Raw genomic sequence first — 22,565 nt, 5'->3', positions numbered from 1 at the left:
CTGTGGTTTAACCCACAACGCCACCCGCGTCCCTTGACAGAGCTAAAAGGTAAAGGTACCCCTGCCCATACGGGCCAGTCTTGACAGACTCTAGGGTTGTGCGCTCATCTCACTCTAGAGGCTGGGAGCCGGCGCCGTCCGAAGACACTTCCGGGTCACGTGGCCAGTGTGACATCGCTGCTCTGGTGAGCCTGCACCAGAGCAGCACACGGAACGCTGTTTACCTTCCCGCTATAAAGCGGTACCTATTTAACTACTTGCACTTAGGGGTGCTTTCGAACTGCTAGGTGGGCAGGAGCTGGGACCGAACGACAGGAGTGCACCCCGCCGCAGGGATTCGAACCGCCGACCATACGATCGGCAAGTCCTAGGCACTGTGGTTTTACCCACAGCGCCATCCGCGTCCCTTGACAGAGCTAGATGCAAACAAATTTTAAATTGCCACCAAAGTCCTCAGCACAAAACTAAGTAAGTGTGTATAACACCTCCTGTTTTCTGTCTTCTCTTAGAAAGTGCAGACTTTGGGGCTTTTGGGGTGAACCTTGCAGTATCTTACTCTTCTTTTCCAGTCTTTTAATTCCCCCTCCCCCAAATATCAAGGCTGAAGAACTGGTGAACTTGAATGACTGCTTACTATTTTGTGATGTTTCAGTTCAACCTGGTGCCATTCAGATGTTTTAGACTAAAAGTCCTGTCAGCTATGCTGGCTGGGGCTGATGGAGCTGTAACTCAAAACACCTGGATGGCACCAGGTTGGTCCTAATGAACTTGTGGCTCTTGAAATGTTGTAGAACTCCAATTCCCATCAGCCCCAGTCAGCATGGTCAGTGGTCTGGGATGATGGAAGTTGTAGTCCAACAATAGCAGGAGGACTCCTACACACATAGCTTCACCAGTGAAAAAAGCAGGAAGCCATTCTTTAGATGTCTATGAAATGTCTATAAAGTGTCCAGGGAAAACCTTTTGCATCTGGCAAATGAGGACAATCGTCAATAAAAATTGTTCCCTCGTGTAAGGTTTGAAAAATAATCTTTTATAAGGGAATCTGGCCCTCGTTGAGATGTGTCCTTAAATTGCAAAAATGATCTGCGCTCAGGGTGGCCTCCTCTGCCTGCACCGTGTTGCTTAATCACATCACTCAGTAGCTTTCATTTGCTCTAATTTTCCTTCAGCCGGAAGCTTTTCCCAGTCTGGATGGAACATTTGCAATATGCCTTTTTACTGTGCATGCAAAAAGAAGCATGTTTTTAACTTCTGAGAACTCATTCAAGGAGACAGCATCCTTTTTGTACATGGTGTTCACTGGGAGTGCTGTGCATCCTGCATGCTTCGTTGGTAGCAGTTTAATGCTGTCGTGGTTCTCCTGGGGCTTGTCCCATGTGGTTATAATTAACTTTTAATGTCTGCCTTCAGGGCAAAACACTTAAGGGGTTAACCAGTTTTCTCCAAAAGAATGAATAGTTAAATGCTAACATACGTTTATCAATACATGCCAGAATTTGGATTAAAATTGCTAGTTTTTTTAAAATCTTCTCCTCTAAGATTTCTATCATTTTGCAGCTTATGGAAAACTTAAGGGGTCAAAGCTCACTGATGTGCATCGACAAAGCTCCAGGTTCCCATAGCTGAACTGGAAAGACCCCTGCCCAAGGCCTTGCCCCTTAGAACAGGCAATTCAGGGCCAGTGGACCAATGACCTGACTCCGTATATCAGGGGTGAGTGAGAAACATCTGTTGCAGGATGTGGTGTGTGCTGCAGGCCACACACACACCTAGGTTACACCCCTCACAAACCCTGCTTCACACCCTGAGTGTTTTTGGCTCACTGGAATATGTCCATGAACACTTACAATGCCTATTTGTTGTATGGCTGGAGGACAGAGAACAGGGCTGGCCCACACATGAGGTGGACCGAGGCAGTGGCGTAGCGTGGGGGGTGCAGGGGGTGCCGGCCGCACCGGGCGCAACATCTGGGGGGGGGGGGCCGTTCGCACTTGAGTGCTAAAATCCACGGATTAGGGGGCGCAAATTACTTGCCTTGCCCCGGGTGCTGACAACCCACGCTACGCCACTGGACTGAGGCAACTGCCTTGGGCAGCAGAATCCTATGGGGCAGCGCCTCTGCCCATTGCTACTGCTGCTGGAGAAGATAGGAGAGCTTCTGATGAGATCTTGTCAGAAGCCACTTCTGTGCGACCTCGAAAAACAAGACGTCAGTTGGTTGGGTGGCAGCTTCCCATTTTGCTTCAGGTGGCAAAACAGAACAGGCCACCCCTGATAGAGAATGGAGTGTGAGTCTGGGAAGAAGCCAGCCTACTGAACAATGCTACAATTTCTTTTTCTTTCTTTCTTTTTAAATGTATTTTTATTAAAGATTTTATTGATTTACAAAGGTATGTGCAATGTCTCTCTCTCATATTTTCCCCCACGTAACACTTTTTAAAAAAAGTGTTTTTTTTTAAGCAGTTGGTGCCTTAACCTTTCCCGCCCCGACCTGGCCACAGTGATCCATGCGACGGTCATCTCCAGGCTTGACTACTGTAATTCGCTCTACGCGGGGCTGCCCTTAAAGCTGTCCCAGAAGCTCCAGCGGGTGCAGAATGCTGCAGCGAGGCTCCTCACGGGGTCTCTGCCATGGGAGCATATTCACCCAGTGCTTTTCAAGCTGCACTGGCTCCCGGTGGAGTACAGGGTCAGATTTAAGGTGCTGCTTTTGACCTTTAAAGCCCTTCACGGCCTAGGACCCTCGTACCTAGGGGACCGCCTCTCCTGGTATGCCCCACGGAGAGCCTCAAGGTCCATAAATAACAACACCCTAGTGGTCCCAGGCCCTAAGGAAGTTAGATTGGCTTCAACCAGAGCCAGGGCCTTTTCAACACTGGCCCCGGCCTGGTGGAACGCTCTGCCTCATGAGACCAGGGCCCTGCAGGATCTGATCTCTTTCCGCAGGGCCTGTAAGACAGAGTTGTTCCACCTGGCCTTTGGCTTGGAGCCAATTTGATTCCCTCCCTCCCTCTCTTTCTTTTTTCTTTTCCTTCTCCTCCTGCGATGAGGCTACATTTTAATATTTTAATGTTCCATTATTTTAATGTTGTATTTTATTTTTGTTTTTAAGTTGTAATCATTCTTCTTGTTTTTATTATTGCTTGTAAGCCGCTCTGAGCCCGGCCTTGGCTGGGGAGGGCGGGGTATAAATAAAAAATTATAAATAAAATTATTATTATTATTATTATTATTATTATTATTATTATTATTTTCATTTGTTGAGACATTAGGAAGAATAGGGGGAAAGAGGTGGAGGGGGGGAAAGATGGGGGGGGGGTCAGGTGGTGATGTTAACAAGGCTACAATTTTGATAAATTGCTCCACCACTTTTATCTCTGTCCCTGCCTTACATTAGCCTGTGGCCCCTGGAAGGTTGCCCAGATGGGAATGTGGCCCTCAGTCTGAAAAAGCCTCCCCATTTCTCCTGTGTTCATAAGGGTTGCATAGTAACAGTCTCATACATTGTTCCTGCGTTTATTGTACAGTACTTTTAAAAATATAAGTTAGCACAATACCCTGTGGGGTAACAATGGCATTGTTATTATGTGTATAATAAATGAGAGACTGCAGAAAGCAATAGGAATTTTGGTCATTATGATAAGTTGGTCATTACAATAAGGCCATTGGAATTTCTTTCCCGATCTCTTCTCCATCTTTTCCCATATATATCACTATATATAGAGAGAATGAGAAACCTGAGACTCTCCAGATGTTGTTGGACCCTTGTTCCCATCAGTCCAAACCAACACAGCCAGTTATGGGGGCAGAAGTCCAACAACATCTGGAAGGCCACAGGTTGCATGTCCCTGATACACAGAATACCTCTGTGCATGGATGGTTGTTTCTCATATCTGTTCATTCAATGATATCTTCCTGGTGTGTTACAGTGCAGCATTAGTATTGATACCACCCTTCACTCCATTGAGGACACTGCAATACTCACTAGACACTCCCACCACACCCCTTGGGATGCAAAGAAAGGAGAGCGGTCTCTCTACCCCTTGCCTCTGCCTTGAGCTATGTCCAGCATGTAACTCTTCTGGCCCTTTCCTGCACTGCAGGGGTGAATTCTTCAGCGTCTGGTTCTTCTCTCTTCCTTCTCCTCTCCCAGAGCTAACTGCCACTACATAATGTGTGGGGAGTTAGTTTGGAGTTGTTGCTTTGTTTTTGGCAGAACTGCAGTTTGGGAAAACCTTGCTTGCCTCCACATGTGAATTTTTCCACTTGTGAAATGTGAGGTCCGTAAGATTTCACAATGACTGTTAGCTCACAGATACACTTGGACTGAAATATCTGCGTATATTAAGTAGCATGACACAGATTTAGCAAGAGTTTTGCACAGGCTATTTATTTGCTCTCTTGAGTTAAGTTTTTTGTTCAGGATTTACACAGCTTCTGCTGCTACAATAGATCCATCAGCAGCATCCTCAAAGTCTATTTTCTTCTGTTCCAAACTGTTAAATATAAGTGCACCAGCAAAGGAATCTTAGTGGATAAATAATGCAGCACAATAATACCTCTCAGGCAGTGTAAAAATGTCATTTTCAAAAGTACCATGAACTGTTGGCCCCTACTTTGTTTTATGCTGACCTGGCAAAAGGGCTGGTGGCTGGCATTGACATGTTTTGGGTCTGAGGATATCTAAGAGGGGGGAAAGCCAGGTGTGAAGGGAACGATGCTGTCACAATCTATAGCCCCAGCAACAGGTATTCATTACTATAATACCTCTGAACGTGAAGGTTCCATAAATGCTCCATTTTAAATATCATCCAACAAGGAGACCAGCAACAAAATATTGCAGTGTATTCCCAACTTCCTTTGAACTCCAGCCAGCTTAGAACAGGAAGGAGCCTTGTAGTATTTCTCAGGTCTCTCCTGGGGTGAAGCATTAAGGAGTGGAAGAAATTCTGGCGTAAACCACATCATCTGGCTCTGGCCCTTTGGATTCTTGCCTGTTTGCCTTTGACCCTGCTAGGTTCCTATCATGGGCAAGGTTGGGAGTGAGCCACTCTTTCCAAAAAATATAAATGGCCATGAAATTTAGTACAGACTAGGAGCCTAAAGGGGGGGTGCAGGTGGCGCTGTGGGTAAAACCTCAGTGCCTAGGACTTGCTGATAGCAAGGTCAGCGGTTTGAATCCCCGCGGCGGGGTGAGCTCCCGTCGTTCGGTCCCAGCTCCTGCCCACCTAGCAGTTTGAAAGCACCCTTAAGTGCAAGTAGATAAATAGGTACCGCTTTATAGCGGGAAGGTAAACGGCGTTTCCGTGTGCTGCGCTGGGGCTGGCTTGCCAGATGCAGCTTAGTCACGCTGGCCACGTGACCTGGAAGTGTCTTCGGACAGCGCTGGCTCCCGGCCTCTTGAGCGAGATGAGCGCGCAACCCCAGAGTCAGACACGACTGGCCCGTACGGGCAGGGGTACCTTTACCTTTACCTTTTTAGGAGCCTAAAGACTGATGAAGAAACTTGCAAGCCCCTAGTTCCAACAGTATCTCTGTTCTGAACTATGTGGCAGTTAACCAGTGAACACAAAGGGATATCTCTAGGCTCCACAGAAGGGCAGGAAGCCTCACACATACTCAGCTGGCTTCATTGATGCTTGGAAAGCAATAAGAATGCTCATTACATTCGTGTTTCTCCAAAGTCGGCCTGATGTTGGGAGGTGTGGATGCTCTCCTGATAAAGTATTGAACCTTAGAGCTATTTAGAAAACTTCTTGCTGCTGTCTGGGTGTATGTGAAGTTCCGTGTGAGAAGGACACCCCACCATCATCTCAGCTTGTTGGGAGGAAACTACAAAGTCCCCCTCCACAGTGATGCTGGACCTTAAGTTCAGCTGGTGTGATGCCAGATAATAATCCACCACTCTCTCACAGGTGGGCCCAGGGCTGTGATGAGAACAAATGGCGCTTGGTTATTAAGAGTCATCAGGTGTGTGGGCCCTGCTCATGTGCAATATGGAATAATAACCCCACCCTGCTTTACGAGGTTGTTGCAAGCATTACTCAGATGCTACACATTAACACTCTAAAGTGCTATGTAAATTACAAAAATTACAGCAATGACCACACCAACTGGGAACCATTCCCTGAACTTATGTTGCACATTTAGGATCTGAACTAAACTCTAAGAACCACCATTTGTTGTAGGATATTTCTGTCACTATGTAGCATATAGAGAAGCTTTGGATGACTTTCTATTCATATTAGTTTCCTTTTGACTGCAGCAATATTTTCCTACACACTTCAATGGCTTTAACTTAAGCAGTTGGTATAGAAACCAATTTACATCTGAGAAAAGACATTAGCAAGAAGATGGAGACCAATGGTTTTGTGTTCGAGCCAATGCACATAGCTGAACCTAATTTATTTCTGCGACAGGGCATGCTGTCAGCCAAGACACATGCACTATATTTATAGTATGTTTATTCAAAGCAGCAGTTGCAGCAGAAATGAAATCATTTAGCCATTGCAAGACCAATAGACTTCAAATGTGCTTTTCATGCATTTAGCTTGTTTAGCTTCTAATCGATACTAGAATACAATATCCTTTAACCATGGAATTTGCTGTAATTAAAATTTGAGAAGTGAGCCATTGTGCTTTGCAAAGTTGTGACTCAAAATGGATAATTCAGTGATGATTCAAATTAGCATCTTTTATCTTCAAATTCACTTTGGCAATTGGGAAACTTGTTCACTAGGATTGGCACAGGAGTGTTCTTTCTTTTCTCAGTCTGCATCTGCAATGGAATGGTTTTTTAATAATAATGATAATAATGATGATAATAATAATAATAATAATAATAATAATAATAATAATAATAATAATAATATATTTCTACCCTGCCCATCTGGCTGGGTTTCCCCAACCACTCTGGGTGGCTCCCAACAGAATTAATGAGAATAATAATCATAATAAAGCGATAAAACATCAGACATTAAAAACTTCCCTAAACAGGGCTGCCTTCAGATGTCTTCTAAAAGTCAGATAGTTGTTTATTTCCTTGACATCTGATGGGAGGGCATTCCACAGGGCAGGCGCCACTACCGAGAAGTGGAATTGTTTTCAAGTGTTTGTATTGTTTTTACACTTTTCCTGTTTTAGGGTTGTACCTGTTTATTTATTTGATAATTTCATGTGTTATTATTGTAAAACAATAAGGTAAGAAATCTATTTTTTTTTAATTACATTAAATACTGGTGAGCTATGCCATTGACAAAATCACCCACAAATCTGTGAATACATCGGAATGCCAAATATAAATAGACAGCAAAGTAGCAAACAGCTCTGCAAATTTTACATGCAAAATACCATATTTTTCCGTGTATAAGATGCCCCCATGTATAAGACGCTTCCTATTTTTTAATGAAATAAGCTCATCTTATACACTGAAAAAGTATGGTAAATAATTATAAAGAGCATACAGTTCATGCACTACAACAATGAAATTCAGAGTGGATAGTGAAATGAAAAATTATTAAATTTGATCTGATCTCATGCTAGTACCAAGAATGGGTGGTGCTCTATTGCTTTGTCCCCAACCCTGTCCAGGATTTTACCAAAATTCAACATGGCAACATGGTCGTAGCATCAGGGAGCATTGTTCTGGGGGCTTCTTAGGAAAAATGGAAGCTACTAGTTATTGGCTGCCAGGAAGCATTCTGATGGCAGTGGAGAGTTTCACCTTATCGTCTCCAAATGATGTCCTGTTCTCAAAATCCCCCAAGTGCTCCCTTTCGCAGCCCACAATCGCACCCATGAAATTTGTGGAGGCACTTCTAACTTCACTAGCCATCCCTTCATTAACACTTTGATACTTGTCTCAGCTGCTGGGTTTGCCCCAGTGGCTTGAGGGTGTTGTGCCTGCACCCTTCTCAGAATGGTTTGTGGAGAAAGCAGAAGCTAATTACCTCCAGCCTTAGCCTACACAGGTCCTGTGAGGCACTATGGCTTCATCTTCTGTTCTGCACAGTTGCTCATGACACCATTGCAAGAATGCAAGAAAACCATGAAGGGACAGTTGAGGCTACACCACGTGCAAGAATTCGTTTTCCTCTTACAAAAAATGCATGAAGAGATAGGCACTCTCCATGGGCATAGACAAGAGGGGAGCAGCTGCCCTCCCCCCAGATCAAGTAAAACAGCAGAAATACTTAACTAACTGACCAATCACGTCGGTCCTCCCCCCCCCCCCCCACAAAAATCCTGGCTACACCCATGGCACTCTCCTATCCTCAGCATGGCCCCAGCTTTCACTGAGAAGGGCATGATAGAGAACTGTGGAGGAAAAGGAAGTACGTGATAGCCCTGTTCAGGCATTTTTTCTTTCTTAATAAAGAATATTATCAGGTGTAGGTGGCATGGGGCAGCACATGCCATCCCCTCCCCCTAACATCCTCATCCTGTTTCCATCCTTGTCCATGAGCTACCCCACTCAAGACATACGATAGGCCATTAGCTAGTCAGATTTTTCCTCTTCTTAAAGTGAAGTATTACGAGAAGCACACTACAGAACCCTTTGAATTGTTCATTCCTCCCTTAGAAATTGAATCCTGATTCAGAGCTACTGCTTGGCTTTCCCCTCCACTCTTTTCTTCCTGGGCATCCCCAAAGGAAAGAAGAGTGTAGAGTTTAAAGAAAGATGGTTCAGCTTCTAGTAATTAAACTTTGGTGGGAGAACTGAGAGAATATTTAATGCCATGAAGCTATCTCAAAGACAGATCTGGAGACTTCACAATGGAATTACAAGAAGTCGATTTAGTGGATCCAGTGCAGGAAGCCTCTCAGATAACTTCTGATAATAGAGAAACCTCACCACCCCCCACCCCAGCATGCTGTGGTGGGGAAATCTGAAGACATGAAGGCAATTCTCATTTATTCTCTGTCACGGCCCCCCACCCGCCAGCTCCTCTGCACTCAATTTCTATTGCACGCCTTGCCTCTCAAATGAGCTTGAGAAATAATTTTGGAAATGGAAGGACTTTCTGTCTGCAGCTAGCAGGGTCAATTCAGTGTGGCAGCTGTGAACTGGTGACATAGACTTATATTGACACAAGCCCCTTTTTGCTGCAGAATCACAAAGCAAAAGCACCCGGGGCTCTTCTGCCTTTTTCAATAAGATACGAATTTTTTGTCTCCCTTATATTAAGCAGAGATCTGTCATCTTGACTTGTACACTAAATGGTCCATTCTGACTGCCTTGTTTTGTGTCCAATCCCAGCCAGAATCTGGAAACATGTGTTAACATTGGCATGTTTGGGGGGAAAGTTGGAAGGGCCTCAGGCTAGCCTCCCTGAAGTCTGCTGGAGGGTAGTCAATAATCATTAGCCCTTCAAGTGGTAGATGCCCAACCTAAACTGTATTTATTTATTTAAAAAATCTTTACTTTAAGCCACAGGGAAAGGCATTTTAGAGAGCATGGCTTCCCTGAAGTAATAAAGCTATAATATATATGGTGCCAAAGAAAAGCAAGGCTAACATATTGAGTGGTGGGGGCCAGGAGAGAGAGAGAGGGCTTTTAACACCATGCCATCCAGCAAAGTGATAGGAAGCTTTTGCAAGTAATTAGCCCATCCTTGTCTGTCACTTGAGATTCTCACATGAGTGAGGTGATTAAGGGATAGAATCTGTTTTTTAATTGCCATTGTGCATTGTCACTATCCACTAAGGTGGACCTGTGGCCATAAGGAAATTTCAAAATACAAACAGACAATATAAAGCAAGTAAAATTAGACATTTTCTGAGTGGTCAAAAGGAGCAAAGTTTCGGCCAGTTATGTGAGATAATCTGTAGAACGAAAGAAAAGGAAGCCATGAAGCTCACTGAGTGACCTGGGACCAGTGGCAGTCTCTCAGCATAACCCACCTCCCAGGGTTCTTGTGAGGATCAAAAATGGAGAAGAACCATGTATGCCACCTTGAGCTCCTTGGGGGAAAGGTGGGATATAAATGTAGTAACAAATTAATTTAATTAAATTAAGCCTGCCAACCCCTGTGGCCTACCCATGAGAATTTTACTGACATTTTCTCTCCCTTTTGATAATACTTGTGGGAATCTTCAGGGTGGCAGGAGAGGATATATTGTTTATTAATATCCTTCCTAACTTGCGTTAGCAAGTTCCTTTACTTAGCAGACTGCATTCTCCTTTTGTTGTTGTTGTTTAGTCGTTTAGTCGTGTCCGACTCTTCGTGACCCCATGGACCAGAGCACGCCAGGCACTCCTATCTTCCACCGCCTCCCGCAGTTTGGTCAGGCTCATGTTTGTAGCTTCGAGAACACTATCCAACCATCTCATCCTCTGTCGTCCCCTTCTCCTTGTGCCCTCCATCTTTCCCAACATCAGGGTCTTTTCCAGGGAGTCTTCTCTTCTCATGAGGTGGCCAAAGTACTGGAGCCTCAACTTCACGATCTGTCCTTCCAGTGAGCACTCAGGTCTGATTTCCTTAAGAATGGATGTGTTTGATCTTCTTGCAGTCCATGGGACTCTCAAGAGTCTCCTCCAGCACCATAATTCAAAAGCATCAATTCTTCGGCGATCAGCCTTCTTTATGGTCCAGCTCTCACTTCCATACATCACTACTGGGAAAACCATGGCTTTAACTCCCCTTCATGGATCACTGCCTTGCCGTGGCGAAGGGGCTTGAAGAACTCAGAGAAGCTATGAACTACGCCGAGCAGGGCACACAAGATGAACAAGTCATAGTGGAGAGTTTTGACCAAACGTGATCCACCTGGAGGAGGAACCGGCAAGCCACTCCAGTATCCTGCCAAGAAAACTCCATGGACAAAGACAACAGGCATTCTCCTTTACACAGCAGAAAACTAGTTGCAAACTTGTGTGAGTTTCTTAAGACAATACACAATTCAGTCTGGCTTGTCCAGATTGAAATGTGTTCTAATATTTTCCTGGTAAACCCCCTTGAATCCCTCCGAAAAGGATAAAGACACCGCAGTCTTATTCATAAGCAATAAAAAGAAAGTTTACTCACGATCAGGCAGAGCACAGTGTGATCCCTGAAGGCAGGCTTAAGGCTTAAAGTTACAAGCACATATAAACAGGTTTACCCCATATGTGGGTTGACCTAGTGACTGCAGTTAGCAGTCTGGGAAGTTTGCAGGATGAAAGGAAGATGGAAAAGAGAGGAGAAAGTGGCAGCATGCCTTGGCCTTTTACCAAGTCTGGAAAGGTCATGCCCACCCACTAGTCACATGCAAGGAAGGATGCTCCAGGTCAGGAGGAACAGGAAGTTTCGACTGGCTGGACCAAACATTCCCTTGCATGTCCACTCTAGCAAAAAAAGGAATGTTGCATTTGATTGCTCCCAGTGGATTACATCCCACAATATTCAAATACAATTCGTTTCTGATTAATAAATGGTGAATGGATGGGGGGAAATGTGGGATAATATTTTGGTACATACTAACAGCGGGTGGCGCTGTGGGTAAAAGCCTCAGCGCCTAGGGCTTGCCGATTGAAAGGTCAGCGGTTCAAATCCCCGCGGTGGGGTGCGCTCCCGCTGCTCGGTCCCAGCGCCTGCCAACCTAGCAGTTCGAAAGCACCCTTGGGTGCAAGTAGATAAATAGGGACCGCTTACCAGCGGGAAGGTAAACGGCGTTTCCGTGTGCTGCGCTGGCTCGCCAGATGCAGCTTGTCACGCTGGCCACGTGACCCGGAAGTGTCTCCGGACAGCGCTGGCTCCCGGCCTCTTGAGTGAGATGGGCGCACAACCCCAGAGTCTGGCAAGACTGGCCCGTACGGGCAGGGGTACCTTTACCTTTACCTTAACAGCTTCCAGCAGAGGCAGAAATGTTTATAGAGTGGATCTAGGACCTAGTGGTTTCCAGCGGGTTCTGGTCCCACTCCAGAAAAAAAATAAATGGAGGCCTTCTATGTAAGGAGGAATGGCTCCCCATTCTTGCCATTGCTTTCAGATGAAAATCTAATGCATCTTGGGAACATATCCAGACTGTGGCCCCTGACACTGAAAGTACCATGAAAGTTGTATTTGCTTTCTCCATTGGATTTCACATGTATGGAACGCTGAGCCCTAGATTGCCCCAAGACATTCCTGTTTAATGACCCCTCATTGCATTGGAGGCCATCACTAATAGGAAGCAAAGTCCTAGAGTCTCTGAGGTGGGCTGGAGCAGGGGTCAGCAAACTTTTTCAGCAGGGGGCCAGTCCACTGTCCCTCAGACCTTGGGGGGGGGGCTATATTTTTGGAGAAAAAAAATGAATGAATTCCTATGCCTCACAAATAACCCAGAGATGAATTTTAAATAAAAGGACACATTCTACTCATGTAAAAACACGCTGATTCCCGGACTGTCCGTGGGCCGGATTTAGAAGGCAATTGGGCTGGATCTGACTCCCGGGCCTTAGTTTGCCTACCCATGGGCTAGAGCATCACAATCATGTCCTGTGACATTAATTATCAGATGCAGTGAAAGTTCAGTTAAAAAACAAAACAAAAAACACCAACTCCTTGCTGTTTCAGAGGCCTTCAGACTTGTGGAGAGAGGCATGGGTATGCTAGGCATGACTGTGCCCACCTAGACAGAATAACAGAAGCCATACCCGTTTTTGCAATCTGTTCTAGAGTCTCGATGGAGGAGAGTTTCATTCCATTCTTCAGAGACGGATTTAGGGGAGTGCGGCCGGTTCAGTCAAACTGGGCGCAGAGACCCAGGGACGCCACTGTGGGCAATGCAACTAGGATTTAGAATGGAGAGCAATTGGTTGAGGGATGTTGAACTTTGACATTGTACAGGGCGCCACTGAAATTTGAGACCCTAAGGTCCGCCACTGCACTCCTCACCAACAGAACTGCCTGGTTTTGCTCTCTTCTACTCAAAATGAGGGATGTTAGCTGAGGTGAAAACATATTTCCAGCATGCTTTATTGATCAGTATGTGAAAGGTAACCTATTTGCAGGGGGAGTGCTGTGTTAATTTGCTGAGCACTGAGAGGGGATGGAAGACATCATTTCTTCATCCCTAAACACACCCTAAACTTCAAAATGTAATTCTGAAGAATGAAAATATAAAAGACTAAATTAGTAAAAATTAAACAGTGGTGGTTATTTTAAAACGCACAGCGAGATGGTCAGATATCCTTTGTTTTAAAGAATGCCTCTTTATTTTAAAGGAACATCCGAGCCACCATAAATGAGGGAAAATGCTAGTTTCCACTCACTAAATTATAGCTCCGAGACTGCTAACTGGAAGCAGTAGCAGTTCAACAAATCTTGCGTAGGTTTTTAATAACCCAGCTTGCTTTTTAAAAAATCCTTCAGCTATCTTTCCTGATATTCCCTCCTCACCTCTCTCTCGCTGACCCCCCTGGAGCAGGAACTTTCTATCTTAAAAGCTATTGGGGGCTAATTATAACTAGCTAATTCCAACTTCAGGTTTTACTCTTACTGTTTTGTGGAGTTTTATAATAAACCTGAAACAATCCCCAAATGTGAACACATTTATTATTTAGAAACACTTCCTTGGATTTTAATTTCATGTTTCCTACTCACTGCAAAAAGACTTGCTGAGGTGATTAAAAAAGAAGTAGCTGTTCACACACACACACAATTTCTGTAAACAATAAATGGAAATAAATGCTATCCTTGCATGTGCTCATTTGAATAGATAGGGCTGGCAGAAGAATGCCACATAGAGGGCTGCATTTGGCCCCCAAACCTGAAGTTCCCCACCCCTGCTATACTAGCTCTCATTCTTATGCACTTCTTGACTCTTCTTTCTCCCTGTAAAAACTGCATTCCAGAATACACAGCTTTTCTAGAATCATATCCAACTGAGCAGTGCACGACAGTGCAAATTTTGGAGCTTTGCAGTCATCTGGTTGACAATGTGGAGAAGGAGAAACATGCAGTCTCTGCGAGTTTCTTTCTCCCCTCTTACTGTCACCCTCCTCACACTTTTGACAACCCTGGATTGCCCTGGGTGACTTTAATCTGACCCAGGATAATCCAGGGTTTGCTCCACCTGATCTGGTCAAACGACAGGTTGACCTGGCCTGATTCAGTTTGGGATCCACCTGGATCTGGCAACAGCCCTGGGAACCAAGTCATACTCAGAGTAGACCTATTGAAATCAAGCCCATTTGATTTCAGTGGGTCTCCTCTGAGTATGTCTTAGCCAGATATCACCACCTGGACTTTTAATTATTTGCTTTTATTACCCACAGGCAAAGGGGAAAACAAGATGGTGCACGCTCTTCAGATAGTAGCAGTTCATCTTATGCTGAACTGCTTGTTTTTGTCTAGGGCAAGAGGTGTGATGGCAAATCCAGTGTGAGACTACTTGGCAATTAACTTGTGGTTCACACATAATAAGGCCTGGTTTAGGGCTTCACCTTGGGATGACACTGATAATTTGTTATGTCTAAGGGTTTGTTCTCTGAGCTGTGCAAATGGTCTGACAAATGATTATACGATATGAATTGTTCATTTGGCCTATGAAAGCTTATGCCACAATACATTCATTCATTTTCATAATATCACAAGACTGTTGTTTTTGCTGCAACAGACTAACACAGTCAATTCTCTAATGTTTGTGTCATGCGTCGTAAAGACTTAATTTAACTTGATTCCTGTTTTCAAAGGATGAATAAATGGAGTGTATGAACCTTTTGTGGCATGCAGCCATGGTATGTCTCATTTCAGCTAGGAGACGTACGAACTGGACATCTTGATGTAACCTCCTGCATCCACTGTTTCATGTGCATATTTTTACTTGAAGGTTTCATACTTTTACTAAAGTGAGAAAGAAGAGCAGCAGAAACCCAGGACGCCCATTGCTAAGCTACCATTCCAATATTCTGAGACAAAAGACAGAAAGCATGTTCATTCATATGGTACAATTGTGAACATTTTTTGCTGTTGATGGCTAAGCAGTACAGTGGTACCTCGGGTTACAGGCGCTTCAGGTTACATACGCTTCAGGTTACAGACTCCGCTAACCCAGAAATATTACCTCGGGTTAAGGACTTTGCTTCAGGATGAGAACAGAAATCGTGCTCCGGCAGCGCGGCAGCAGCAGGAGGCCCCATTAGCTAAAGTGGTGCTTCAGGTTAAGAACAGTTTCAGGTTAAGAATGGACCTCCGGAACAAATTAAGTACTTAACCCGAGGTACCACTGTATATAAACCCTGTTATGTGAATCAATTAAGGCTGCAATTCTAACCCCGTACCTGGGAGTAAGGTCCATTGAATTCAGTAGGATTTACTTCTGAGCAGACTTGCTTAGGGTTTCAATTTAATCATTGCAACCTGAATATTGCCCTCTTAAAACTGGGCATGGTAGTGATAGGGTTCTTTCCAGTTGAGTCCTCTCTTGGGCTGATAATGGATGTCTACACACAGCCGTTGTTTCACATCTTGCAAGTCAAGTGTACTGGCAGATAGAAATTTAATGACTTGAAGATCCAAAATTCATAAACTAGTGGCCTCCTTTTTTAGCATTCCTATTTTAAACTATTCCTTTTAAGACATGAATATTCCTTAATTGTGGTTTTCCAGGCAGGTTTTAGTTATGTCTATAATTTCACAGGTTTCCTTCTGCAGACATGCCTCTAGCTCTTCCATCATTCTTGTCTTTGTATTTAGCAATTTAATAACCCTCTGTTTTTAAATACAAGTTCTCTCTCCCTGTACGTAAATCCCAAATATAATCTGTTATTTAGCTCATTTCCACTGTAAGTGCATCCTCCCCCTTTATCTAGTCATTAAATATGTATCATTCTACAGGAGTTTTTAATCACCACAGGGATCTATTCCATTTCCATGTGAATGACTTGTTCTTTTTTCTTCTGTGCATTAAAAGGGTGGAAAACATGCTTTTATGCAGAGAGAGCAGTACATGGTTTAGGGGCTGACTACATCTCACCCCACAGTCCCTCTTGAGCATCAGCTTCCTTCTTTTCTCATTCCAAACACGCCAGGTCCAAACTGGCTTCCCCTTTCCCCCCAACGTCCTCTTCTGAAGAAAGCATTGCAATATCTATTCTGATCAACTATCAAAAATGGAGATATTTTTTATTTAAAAAATGGAATGGTGAGAATGTGACAAATCTGAATGGGAAAGCTATGTCCAAGGCAATGTGTAAACCAGGGGTAGCCAATGTATAGCCTTCCTGGTGATGAGGACTACAACTCACATCATCCCTGACGTTTGGTCATGCATGTTGGTCTTGATGGGAGTTGTAGTCCACAATATCTGCAAGGCACCACATTCTAATCTAATCTAATCTATGGCTCATAATATAGTTGTACTACAAAAGTTAAGCAAGCCCACTGCTTCTGTAAGGTGCGTAGTGTAGTCATACATAAATCAGTCTGATGGATGCAAGTCTACTCCTTAGAGGAAGAATTAAGATGATCTAATTTAATTGATGGTTTAATAATGTGTTTTGATGCTTTTGTGGTTTATGTGAACTGCTTTGGGTAAAGGAGTCAGCATATAGTTAATGTGAATAAATAAAAGAAGTAAGCAAGGGAAGGATGGAAGGAAGACATTCAAGGGAACATAACAGACAAGTTCTGTGGGGAAATCTTTAAGGTTCAATTTAGGCAATTAACCTTACAAGAAGGAAGCTTAAAATGGCCCACTTGTCATGGTTTTCCAGGTTACTGCTGTAACATACAGTGATGCACAGAGTCATCTTTCTGTAGAGGCTGCCCATGCCATTGCTGCCCATTCTTGGCAGCGGTTGGTGCTGGGAGGCCAGTGCTCCACGAGACATGGCAGAATGTGTGGTGATATGAGACATGTGGGATGTGAAACACAAGAGCAGTCAAGTACAACCATCCCTAGAGTGGACATAAAAGGGGATGTCTGGACCAGCCAGTCGGAACTTCCTGTTTCTCCTAGGCTGGGAAAGACTTCCTCTGCATGTGACTAGAAGTGGGCGTGACCTCACCTGCCCAGGTAACAAAAGAGCAGGACTGATCAGCCATCTCTCTCTCTCTCTGACTACATTTGTCAAAGAAGCAACATCTGCTTAGCTTTAAGATGCTCTCTTGGATTCCAAGAGAGGAATGCAAGGTTTTATATGTGTGATAAAAATGCCGTCTGAAATCCCTACACCACTATTGCTGTGGCTGGAATGGAACCTGAGCTTTTAGTCGGTGGAAGAAGATTGGAAGAAATTTAAAGACTATTTACAGAAATATTGCAAAATTAATGAATGTTAGAATGATGTCAGAATGAAGTTAAGTGGTTTAAGCAGCAATGTTATAAAGGTGTATGAAAAATGGATTATTAACAGGTGATATCTCAAAGTTATATTATATTAAGTTAAAGGATTAAGATAAAAATAAAGAGGGAAAGAAATTGCTGAATTAACTAACTGAATTGGAATACAAAAAAGGGAGGTGTGAGGAGGTCAGGAAAGCAAGGTTATGAATATATGATATGGAAAGATTGATGTGTTTTCTTTTTAAATGTTTTTTATCTTTTTTCTGTATTTTGTATTTTTTTCTATTTTTGTCTTTCTTCTATTCTTTTTATTTATGTAATTTTTTTCCTTTGAAAACTTAATAAATATCATTAAAAAAAAAAAAGGAACCTGAGCTCTTAACCCAATGATTTCACCAGTGCAAATGGTCATAGAACCAAGTCAGGCTGAGCATGTTTGAAGGCATGAATAACACCTGAGGGAGAGAGACATCGTCATGATAATAAGACAAAGCAAATTCTAAGAACAGATGTCACCAGAGGAACTCCAACCATCAACCTATATGTTAAATGCATTTAAAATGTCAGTGCAGGGTACTACAGTGGTACCTCAGGTTAAGTACTTAATTCGTTCTGGAGGTCCGTTCTTAACCTGAAACTGTTCTTCACCTGAGGTACCACTTTAGCTAATGGGGCCTCCCACTGCTGCTGTGCCGCTGCCATGCGATTTCTGTTCTCATCCTGAGGCAAAGTTCTTAACCCGAGGTACTATTTCTGGGTTAGTGGAGTCTGTAACCTGAAGAGTCTATAACCTGAAGCGTCTGTAACCCAAGGTACCACTGTAATGATTTTTTCTTATAAGTCTAAAAAGATAAAGCTAAAGGACCCTTGACAGTTAAGTCCAGTCGCAGACGACTCTGGGGTTGTGGCGCTCATCTCGCTTTACAGGCCGAGGGAGCTGGTGTTTGTCCAGCAGACAGCTTTTCTGGGTCATGTGGCCAGCATGACTAAACCGCTTCTGGTGAAACCAGAGCAGCGCACGGAAACGCTGTTTACCTTCCCACCGGAGCGGTACCTATTTATCCACTTGCACTTTTGGGCGTGCTTTCGAGGGCAGGAGCTGGGACCAAGCAACGGGAGCTCACCCTGTTGCGGGGATTCAAACCACCGACCTTAATGGTCAAGCTCAAGAGGCTCAGTGGTTTAGACCACGCCGCCACCTGCGTCCCTAAGTCCTTATAAGTCTGCATAGCCCCAAACCAGAAAAACTGGCATTGCTTGCAGCTTGTATGTAGCTGTGTGGCAACAAAGGAAGGCGGTGGCAGCTCAAGATACTCCCTAGTGCTCTAGCAGTATCCTGGTATCTGGATGTTGGGGAGCATGTTTCCTTTCATCTCCATCTGCCAGTGGAATGCCAGGCCATTTTGCACAAAAAATAAATATAGCCAAGCACAGCACAGTATGGATGATGGGCCCAGAACAGGCTCCGTCACTTCCCATATCCACCTAGAGCTCCTTGAAGAAAACTATGGGATAGAAACGCTATAGCTGAAACTAAGACTTCACACTTTTGGAACTGTCAGGTCATTTTTGTTTTCAGAAACTAAGGAATAATCCGCCTTAAAACCTGGGCTGTTCAGAATTGTTTCAAGTGCACTGATGATTTTGGATTGTATGTGTTCAACCAAGGCCTGCCTACGACTGCCTAAGGGTGCAGATTCCACACCTGTCCCCAGCAGTCCATAATGCTACCATCATAACTGTGAGACTTTTATGAGCTGAGCAAACTGGATGGGAAGGGCACCGTGTGCTCTCTACCTATAAAAATAAACCAAAATTCTGCACCAACAGGATGTGAATCCCATGGTTTGCATAAATCATGCATATCCTAAGAATTTGCATGCTTATTTTGCATAATTTATTCTTTTTCTGCTACTCATGGAGAGAGAATGCTGTTCACAGCACTGAAACCCAACTGGGTGATCTTAAAAATCCTGATAAGTAAACTCTCCTCAACTGGTGTAAAAAAACAACAACCCTGAGGTTTCGTTGCGCTTTTCTTGTGTATACTCAAGAACAACAAATGAGTTCTTCAAAACACGTTCTCAAGGAAAGTGCATCACAACCTCAATGGATAAGGTGTGTACTCTTTCCCTGTCACCTCCACACCCCTTCCAAAAGAACAAGCAAACAAACTCTTCCTTTTGAGAAAAAGGAGGGTGTAACTAACAGCTTGCTAGTTTAACAGAGGCTGTCTCCACACTAAGCATTAATGTGTGCATGGGTCACTGTTTCTATGTGTGCATTTGTATGCTGTTATCCATACACATGCATTTTCAGTGTTATACCTATGAAATCTATCCTAAAGTTTCCCATCCACGCTAGTGGCTGGTGCTTGATGGGATATATTTCCACCATGTGTTGTCCCCTCCCCTCAATTAGCACCACCATAAACCCCCTAAGTTCTGAAAACCTGGGGCCCGATGTGGGCATGCACACAGGTATTTGTTTATTTATGCACGGACATCTTTTTATTTTCATTTAATTTTTTGAAACACAAGCTTTTTATATACACCCAATTTGCACAAAGCATCAGAAAACAAAGAAATATGTGACTTGCTCCAAGCCAGGCAAGGATTTGGAGTCATTTGCATTCGCACTTTTGTGCAAAATACCTGTCCAAATTGTTCAAGATGGCTAAAGCAAAAAGAGATTGTCAGGTACTCCCAAAAGTATCTCTCCAAAGTGGGTGGGTGGGCAGATGTAAACTAGAGTAAAGTGTGGCAGCTGTGAGGGAAATAAGAAGAAGCAAATTCTACATTAGGGATAGTTAGGAATGAAGAAGAGAGTGTTGTTGCACTCAGGTCCTTATTGTATTCTGAACAATATGGAGCCTGTGAATTTATGTAAATAAGTGTCCTGATGAAATTAACAAAATAAGTGTAGATACAATAAAGGAATGGGTGGAATCAGGTTCTGATATGACTAAAAATGTTGAGCTAGCACTTATAATATGGTTAGTTGGATGCCCTGTGAGCCTAAACAGATCTCCAAAAGAGTAAACTGGGATAAACTCTCTCATTTTGAGATATCTTGGTGTTCTGCATCATCCTCACAAACAGTAGAGAGAATTTGCCACAAACCAGGTGCAGAAGGATGACATAGTTGTTTATTCACTTTCTATTTAACCTGGACGGCAAATCTTGGTGTCAAAGTTAAATTTTACTACACATGTCAAATACGTTCATCAGTCTAAAAACACATATTGTTACTGGAAGACTTAAATAAAATACTATTTTCTTCAATACTTTTCCAGTTGCAAAATTAGATTTAATTTTCCTTCTTCTCCATTGCTCTTTGGTAATTTGATGTAACATTTCTTGGTTTAGCATTATTTAACCTTTTGCATTTTATGAACAGTTAAAAGCAAATTAAGACCCCCCCCCCCTCATTTCCCCCCCATTCAAATATCTGTTGAGGCTCAAGGCAACAGCACCAGCTTGCCAAGAGGGGATTTTTTTTTAACCTTAGGGCAATTTAAACGCTCAATTTACCAATTTTTTCCTGTTTAATCTGATGAAATAAACAGGATATATTTATGATAGATGTTGGCAGTGTGTCAATAGAGCTTTAAAAAAATAATTTTAGAACCATAGTTTGTTATACTCTTTTTGGCACCTGCTTAAAACTTTGTTTAGACACCTGGGTATTGATGTGTCTTAATCAGTTTTAGTGTTAATTTTTAATTATCTTTAAATGTTTGTAATTGTTTTAACTGCTTTAACAGATAATTTTAATATTTCTTGTAAACTGTTTAAGGAGTTAACATTTGTTAAATTATAAATAAACATTTTGTGTCTGGAGGACCTTGGAACAGTGGAAGTTAAGAGGAAGCTAAATGGCCACCTCACAGAGGGATCCTATGCCCCCTGAGTTGCTCTTGGACGACACTAGCCATTTGACCATCAGCCCCCACCAGTATGGCCAATGTTCAAGGACGACAGGAGTCATAGTTCAGCTTCTGGAAAGCCAAAAGTTCCCCTTCCCTGTTGTAGCAGAATATAATGTTCCATTCCATTCCATTAATGTATCATAACGGAGAATGAAAGTTATGCAGTGAAATAAAAATTCAGGAACTAGAACACAAACATTTTGCAGCAAAGATGGTATATCATATCCAGTTTATTAAAAAGGAACAAAGTAAGTCCCGAAGAATGGCTCATTCCCCCCCCCCCTTTTTAAAAGAATATTACACCAGTAATCTTTTTAATTCCTATATTAATATCTTAACCTTCTTCCATGAGGACCCCTCCCTTTTTATCTTCACGGCAGAAACTCCCCCAAAGTCAATCCAATCCAAATCTTTATTACAGTCATAGACCAGCATAAGATAAATGCACCTCCATACGTAAATAAAACATAGCAGATAGGCAGTAAGGCAACTGCAGATGTAGAGGGTACACATATACTCTCAGATACAGTAGACCAACATAAGATAAATACACATAAAACTGTAAATCAAAATCTTGGTTTTACCCCCCAAAGTCATGCAACACATTTTTGTACCTGAGTGGAAACTCATGCTCAGATCTGCCCAACTTTGTCCCAACTGCATAAACAAGAGAATTAGATATATCTCCATTAAGAGTTTCATGAAAATCCCACTTTAAAAGAGTAAAATCAATGCACATTTTATGGAAGCCACATCTTTCAAAAAGTAACATTCATGAGATATTTTGTACTTGAGTACAATACAAGTGTGCTGTGTCAACAAGAAGGCCACTCTTGTTTCAAATGTAGCTTTTAAACTTTTGAATACTGTACACAGGACTGGCCACCAGGAGAGGGAGAACTGGACCCTACCTTTGTGTATTTTAAAGGGAAGCATTGCACTTGTGAGATGCATATACCATTCACAACTGGCACAACATGCTTGTCTTTTTTTACTAATGTGGCCATTCTGAGAAGCAGTCCTATGTTCACAGTCTGAGCAGTGCATAAGGGGGAAGTTCTGGCACCACCACTTGCTGTGTACAAAACCATCTTCTCTTACTAAGGAACAGTGCTACTTTTTTTAAAAGCCCAAATTATATGTGTATTTTAGAAATACTGAGCAAAGGAATATTACATGAGATAGCAACATTAATAAAATTTTTAAAAAACGGAGGATCAAAATGCAGTCTCAGAGATTCCTCATAGTCACACAGAAACTTGTTAAATAAAGCTTTGATGACTGACTCTGAACATAAAAGGGTTTTATGTGGTATTCTATACACTTAACTCAGATACCCTCTTCTGTTTTCTTTTCAGGTTTAAGACTAGAATGCTCCATT

This window comes from Podarcis muralis, chromosome 3 (genome assembly GCF_964188315.1).
Source record: "Podarcis muralis chromosome 3, rPodMur119.hap1.1, whole genome shotgun sequence".
Classification (NCBI taxonomy): Eukaryota; Metazoa; Chordata; class Lepidosauria; order Squamata; family Lacertidae; genus Podarcis; species Podarcis muralis.
This window is presented reverse-complemented; position numbering follows the sequence as displayed.